Genomic DNA, 8,103 nt, shown 5'->3' on the forward strand with positions numbered 1-8,103 from the left:
CTCAGACCCCAGCTGCTGAGACTTCTATGTGGAGCGCGAGCGTCATGAAAAACGCGCACTTCACTGAAGACCCTAGCTGAGGAGGTTCGTTTTCCTGAAGCGACGAAGATTCTAGTAATAAGCATTTCCCAGTTTGAGAAGTCGAGTACCTGAGCGAATCATTTTGTGGGAGACGTCGGACTCAGACTCGGTGCAGAAAGTCAAGCGCGAGTCTCTGAGGGCATTGTGAGCGTCAGAATAAAAAGTCTGAGAAATACCGTTGACAGCCGCCAAGATGCTGAGAAGCGGCCGCCAGTCAAATCCTGTCGGAGATTCAAGTCCTAAGGGAACAAGACCGGGCGAGAAGCGCCTACAGCGCCAGTCACTGAAAACACAAGCTAAGTGAACATCTACCTATCGCCTGTGAAAATTAAAATATATATATATATATATATATATATATATATAGACAATACGAGAATTGCAATTCAATTAAGCAACTGTTGTTCTTTTAAAAAATAGAACTTATAAGTAAACGTTTTAAAAGAAAAAGAAAGACAAGATGTAAAATATGTAAATACTTACCTCAACTGCTGAAACAACTCGAGGAGCTCAGTGAGCCTGCAAGGAAAGAAAAGAGAGCAAGAATTAGTCATCAGTCAGAGGCCCTATAAGTAAATAAGGAAAGACCATTCAGACAGAAACCCATATTAACAGAAAGCTCTAATATTAGTGAAGTAAGTGCACCTTTCCCTACCAAAATATAAATAGGTAATATTAAGTAAGAGTCATCAGGAACAAAATTAATCTATGTTTGCTGTTTATTTGTTATAATAGTGACAACTGATAGATGAGCTGAGTTAAATCATTTCATTAAGAAGAGAGGCAAGGTCCAGCAGCACAAGGGTGGGTGAGCAGAAAAAAACACGTACTCAAGAGTAGACAAATGATTAACCGGATGGCAGGAATGTAATGTTGTGCTATTGCTTTTAGGTTCCTCAAAGCTACAGAGCCACCAGAAGGCAGAGACCAGAGGGAACCAGCGCAGGACCATTCTCTTCTCTGTTTGTTATTTTATCCAACACCCCCTTCCCTTAGGGTAATGAAGGGAGGGTTCAGTGACTTGACCCACCGACATTGCTCAGAGGGATTTGGGTTCTAGCATCTCTGCTCCCGTGCAAGACCTTGGTGAGCAACATAAGTTACATAGTCCTGACAGAGTGAAGTGCCCAAGTAGCCTTTGCACCTGAACAGAGATGGCAGAAGGAATTGATGTCCAGTCCTTAGGTACAATCCTAGATGCTATACAGAAGGAATTGGGAGCGGTGAGGGAGGAGAATCGAAGCTTGAGGCAAGAAGTGATTAGTGCTAGGAAAGAAACTGCTGAATTGGCGTTAAGACTACGCCAACCAAGTAGTTTGGAGAGAGAAGCCATGAACCCAGTCTTAGAGACAACTAATAGGTCCACTACTCAGGTAATACATTCTCTCTCTCCGGTCATTCCATTAGCAGCTCCGGAGAGATTTAATGGGGATCCTCAGAAAGCGCAGATATTTTTATCACAGTGCTCATTACATTTTATGTGCCGCCCTTCGATCTTCCTCGACGCGCAGTCTAGAGTGGCTTTCATACTTTCATATCTTAGTGGAGATGCAGCTTCGTGGTCCATGCCCCTAGTCACAAGAGATGACCCCTTGCTACGGAATTTTGAGGATTTTAAACAAGAATTTTTAAGAATATTCGACCGAAGGAGAATTTCTCAGGTGGTGGATAATGAACTCTTAGATCTTCGACAGGGGAATCGAGACTTGATCGCATACCTGGCTCAATTCAATAAGTTGGTAGTAGAGACCAATTGGCCAGAGAGCAAGAGAGCCGCAGTATTTTATCGTGGGCTGAGAGATGAATTAAAAGACACCTTGGCTCAAATTCCTAATCGGCCTACCGAAATTTCAGCACTGATAGATTTAGTGTTAGAGATAGATTTCCGTCAAGGAGAGCGGCGTGGGGAGAAGAAGAAAGATTTTAAGGCAATACCTCCGAGATTTGACCGGGCTCGGTCAGATGGCACTAAAACCTCTGAAAATCATACAGGAATCGAACCGATGCAAATTGGGACAGTAAGAGGCCCTTTGACTAAAGAAGAGAAGGAAAGAAGAAGAGCGAACAACCAATGTATGTATTGTGGATCCGGAAGCCATTTCGTCCGAGAGTGTCCGAAGAAACCAAAGGGTCCATTCAAGCCGAAGGAAAACTAATGGCACCACCTGTGGGGGGAGTTGAACAGGTGAGTGCGACTCAAGAAATAACTCCACATGAACACCAAGTCGCGAACACGCTACAGTCAGCGGCGCCGCATCTAGTTTTGACAATGGAAGTGAAATTCAGACAGACAACCTTGACTGAAGTGTCGGTGATGATTGACTCAGGTGCCACAGGGAACTTCTGTGATTTAAAGTTTGCCACAAGGGTTGGAATTCAGGCAATTCGGAAGGCCAAGAGTGAACCAGTACGTGCTGTAGATGGGACAAATCTTTCTTCAGGGCCCATCGTGAGCCATACCGAGGCTATCCAGTTGACAACCAGAGAAGGACATCAGGAGGAAGTTCCGTTTAATTTGATAGATGCCCCTCAATTCCAATTAATTCTTGGCCTCCCCTGGCTTACGGAGCATAATCCTACAATTAATTGGAGTTCCAGAACTATAGTGATGGATTCAAGTCACTGTTGTGAAAATTGTTTCGATTCAGAGAACCAACTTGAAAAGAACACCCCAGCGCAGGCCTTGTGTACCATCGAGCATTCCCTGTGTGTGATCAATGTTCAAGAAATTCCAGAAGAATATAAGGAATTCGCAGAAGTATTCAATGAAGTGGAAGCAGAACGCTTACCGCCACATCGAGTTTATGACTGCAAGATAGAATTAGAGCCCGGGTCAAATTTGCCATGCAGTCGTGTCTATGCCTTGACCGAGAAGGAACATCAACATTTGAAGGAGTACTTGGATAAGTATCTTGCCAATGGTTTCATTCGACCGTCCCAATCGCCTGTTTCGTCGCCCCTGTTTTTTGTGCCTAAGAAGGAAGGAGAATTGCGGCTGTGCATCGACTACAGAGCCATAAATAAAATAACCAAGAAAAACCGATATCCTCTACCACTAATCTCAGTGCTTCTAGACCAAGTAAAAGGGGCTCGAATCTATAAGAAGCTCGATCTAAGAGGGGCCTATCATCTAGTCCGGATGCGAGAAGGAGACGAGTGGAAGACGGCATTTCGGACAAGATTTGGGCTTTTTGAATATCAAGTGATGCCCTATGGATTGTGCAATGCCAGGCCGCCTTCCAGCACTTCATCAACGACGTCTTGAAAGAGTTTATAGATCGGTGTGCAATTGTGTACATTGACGATATCCTAATTTATTCTTCCGATGTGGCAAGACATCACGAGCAAGTGAGAGGAGTGTTGCAGAAGCTACAGGAGAATAAATTGTTTGTGAAGTTAGAAAAATGCGCCTTTGATGTGACCAAGGTGGAATTCTTGGGCTTCGTACTGTCACCTTCCGGAATCATGATGGACCAACGCAAGGTGGAAGCAGTGACAAACTGGAAATCCCCGAGAAGTGTGAAAGAAGTTCAAGGCTTCATAGGATTCGCTAACTTTTATCGGAGGTTTATTAGCGAGTTCTCCAAGAAGATCCTCCCTCTCACCAAGTTACTGAGAAAAGGAACCAAGTTTGAGTGGTCTGAAGAAGCGGAAGAGGCCTTTCAATCGTTAAAGAAGAATTTCACCACAGCGCCAGTTTTGTTGCATGCTGACCCCTCAGAGCCTTTTTACGTAGAAACTGATGCGTCAGATCAAGCGGTGGGAGGAGTGCTGTCACAACGACACAAAACCACGGGCCAATTGCATCCGGTTGCCTACAGATCCAGAAAACTATCTCCTGCTGAAGTGAATTATACCATCACGGAGAAGGAGCTGTTGGCTATCAAGGACGCCTTTAAGGAGTGGCAACACTATTTGATGGGTGCCCGACATCAAGAATTTGAATTTAATTTGAATTTAAAAACATTTGTACAGCGCGCGTTTACCGGGCGGTTTCATGGCGCTAGTGGGGGACAGTGGGTGGCAGCAAGGAGAGGCTAGGTCAGGTAGGCTTGCGTGAAGAGGAAGGTTTTGAGGTTCTTCCGAAACAAAAGATAGGAAGGAGAAGTGCGCAGGGTAGCAGGGAGGGAGTTCCAGAAGGTGGGAGCCAAGACAGCAAAACTTGAGCCGCCCGCTTTCTGTTTTTTAAAGCGAGGAATGACAAGGAGGGCCGAGTGAGCGGAGCGAAGTTCTCTGCCGGGATGATAGGACTTGATGGCAGAACAGATACATTCGGGAGCAGTGCCTGATCTGGCCTGATAGGTGAGGCAGCCAAGTTTAAAGAGGGCGCGCTCTTTTATTGGGAGCCAGTGGAGTGTTTTGAGCAATGGGGTGGCTCGATGGTATTTGGGCAGGCCGTGGATCAGGCGAGCACCCTGGTTCTGCACCAGTTGCAAGCGACGAATCGCGTAGGCAGGGGCCCCGTTATGGACTATGTTACCGTAGTCTATACGAGACAATACCATGGCCAGAATGATTACTTTTAAGGCAGAGGAAGAAAAAAAACTGGAAACTTTCCTAATAGTTCTAAGGGAGAAAAAACAGGAGGAAACCATGGAACTAACTTGTGAATGGACGGTGAGTTGGGAATTGAGGAAAATCCCCAAGGTTTTTACTTTGGGTACAGGAAGTTGGGGGGCACCAAGAGAAGGGGGCCAGAAGGAAGGGGACCATGGACTGCAACCACCTCCGGTCAGAACCAGCTCGGTCTTGTCCGGGTTGAGTTTGAGGTGGTTGCAGTTCATCCAATCATGAATGAACGTCATTACTGTCTGGACGTTCATGGCAGATGAAGATGAGTGGGATAGATTGAAAATTAGCGGTGTTTACGGATCATCGTAATTTAAAATTCTTGAAAACGGCCAGAACACTTACTCCACGACAGCTGAGGTGGTCTCTGTATTTTGCAGATTACGATTTCATAATCACTTTTCGTCCTGGAGCCCAAAATGGGAAAGCAGACGCGTTATCCAGAATTGGTACTGAGTTTTAGAAAACCTCCAAAGACATTCAGCCAATCATTCCCAGTGATAAGATTATCGGAGCCATAACCACCATTCAACTACAAGAGTCAATTGCAGATGTCATGAGCGAAGAGGCCATGCAGAGATGGGTGGAAGAAGACACCAACAGAAGAATAATTCAAAAATTGCCCTATCATCAGAATGCCTTGTATCTACCAACAATCGAGTTACGTCAGCAAGTAATGCAAGAGTGTCATGACGACAAACTGGCTGGCCACAAGGGAGAAGCTAAGACAGAGGAATTAGTCAAGAGACATTATTGGTGGCCTAAAATGGCGTCAGATATTGAGACGTATGTGAAGTCTTGTGAGATTTGCGCGCAGGGGAAGTCAGAACGGCAGGCTCCAAAGGGGTTATTGCAACCCCTACCCACACCCCCCCATCCATGGCACACAGTTACATTAGACCTTATAACAGACCTACCAGTAAGTCGGGGATTCGACACAATTCTAGTGGTAGTGGATGCCTTCTCAAAAATGGCCCATTTCACAGCTCTAAAGGGGGTACCTACAGCCAGACAGTTAGCAGCTCACTTTAGCGCCCAGATTGTTAAAATACATGGAATTCCTAAAATAGTCATTTCAGACAGGGGTTCTCAATTTGTGTCCTGTTTTTGGAAGGCCTTTATGGAAGGGTTGGGAACGGAAGTTAGGTTCTCCACTAGTTACCACCCCGAGACAGATGGGCAGACGGAGAGAGTAAACCAAGAATTGGAACAATATTTACGACTCTTCCTTTTAAAAGAAGAAGGGAATTGGTCGGAATATCTGTGGACAGCAGAATTTGCTCATAATAATGCAAAGAATACCTCGACAGGGTTCTCTCCTTTCTTTGTGAATTATGGCAGACATCCAAATGCAACCATTCGACAAATGGAATCAGCAGTTCCAGCAGTAAAAGAAGTCATGTCACATTTGTTTCGAATCCAACAAGAAGCCATGAACAATCTTCGATTAGTAAAATCCTTTCATCAAAGATTCCCTACTAAGCCAAGAAGGGAAGGATCTACCTTGTTGTGGGGTACTGTCAGGACTCAATCTGTGGGCCCTGTCATTACCTATCCAACTGCGCTGTTGAGTGAATCAAGAGGTACTACAAACACTTGGGTTGACAAGGTGCGATCTTGGAGACGTAAGATGGCCGCCGTTGTTGCCAGCGTGTAAGACAGCAGACGTTCTAGTCTCTCAGACCCCAGCTGCTGATACTTCTATGTGGAGCGCGAGCGTCATGAAAAACGCGCACTTCACTGAAGACCCTAGCTGAGGAGGTTTGTTTTCCTTAAGCGACGAAGATTCTAGTAATAAGCATTTCCCAGTTTGAGAAGTCGAGTACCTGAGCGAATCATTTTGTGGAAGACGTCGGACTCAGACTCGGCGCAGGAAGTCAAGCGCGAGTCTCTGAGGGCATTGTGAGCGTCAGAATAAAAAGACTGAGAAATACCGTTGACAGCCGCCAAGACGCTGAGAAGCGGCCGCCAGTCAAATCCTGTCGGAGATTCAAGTCCTAAGGGAACAAGACCGGGCGAGAAGCGCCTACAGCGCCAGTCACTGAAAACACAAGCTAAGTGAACATCTACCTATCGCCTGTGAAAATTAAAATATATATATATATATATATATATATATATATACATATATATATATATATATATATATATATAGACAATACGAGAATTGCAATTCAATTAAGCAACTGTTGTTCTTTTAAAAAATAGAACTTATAAGTAAACGTTTTAAAAGAAAAAGAAAGACAAGATGTAAAATATGTAAATACTTACCTCAACTGCTGAAACAACTCGAGGAGCTCAGTGAGCCTGCAAGGAAAGAAAAGAGAGCAAGAATTAGTCATCAGTCAAAGGCCCTATAAGTAAATAAGGAAAAACAATTCAGACAGAAACCCATATTAACAGAAAGCTCTAATATTAGTGAAGTAAGTGCACCTTTCCCTACCAAAATATAAATAGGTAATATTAAGTAAGAGTCATCAGGAACAAAATTAATCTATGTTTGCTGTTTATTTGTTATAATAATGACAACTGATAGATGAGCTGAGTTAAATCATTTCATTAAGAAGAGAGGCAAGGTCCAGCAGCACAAGGGTGGGTGAGCAGAAAAAAACACGTACTCAAGAGTAGACAAATGATTAACCGGATGGCAGGAATGTAATGTTGTGCTATTGCTTTTAGGTTCCTCAAAGCTACAGAGCCACCAGAAGGCAGAGACCAGAGGGAACCAGCGCCGGACCATTCTCTTCTCTGTTTGTTATTTTATCCAACACCCCCTTCCCTTAGGGTAATGAAGGGAGGGTTCAGTGACTTGACCCACCGACATTGCTCAGTGGGATTTGGGTTCTAGCATCTCTGTTCCCGTGCAAGACCTTGGTGAGCAAGATAAGTTACATAGTCCTGACAGGCGGCCAGGAAACGGTTTCAGCCTATCAACCACTGAGGAGACAAAGCCTTTGTATAAGGAATGAGGAAGCAATGAACACATTCAGCCTATCACAGGAGTAGCCCTGAGTGTTCCAAATTATAAATTCTCCATGTCACTGTATGTTATTGAGCCCAAGTAGCTCGCCGTGATCGTATAGTGGTTAGTACTCTGCGTTGTGGCTGCAGCAAACTTGGTTCGAATCCGAGTCACGGCATTGGGGTTGGCAATGTCACGGCAGTTGGGTTTTTCTTTTACAGAATTAACAAATGTACCTGTTGTTTTTGTAAAATGTCTATTAAAAACAGATCCTTTTAAATATTTAAACAATCTAACGACAAATTATTTAAACACACATGATTATAAGATGTAGCTATATTGTACCTACTGACATAAATTATCGTTCTTGAACCTATTTGCGGTGGGGGGAACAGAGCTCTCCCCCATGTCAATCAGAATGCAGATGAATGCAGTTGCAGTTGAGTGACCTGTGTTGTGGCTGTCTAGAGGGAATGCACAAATGTAGCTGT

The sequence above is a fragment of the Lissotriton helveticus genome, chromosome 12 (genome assembly GCF_964261635.1).
Source record: "Lissotriton helveticus chromosome 12, aLisHel1.1, whole genome shotgun sequence".
In the NCBI taxonomy this organism is placed as follows: Eukaryota; Metazoa; Chordata; class Amphibia; order Caudata; family Salamandridae; genus Lissotriton; species Lissotriton helveticus.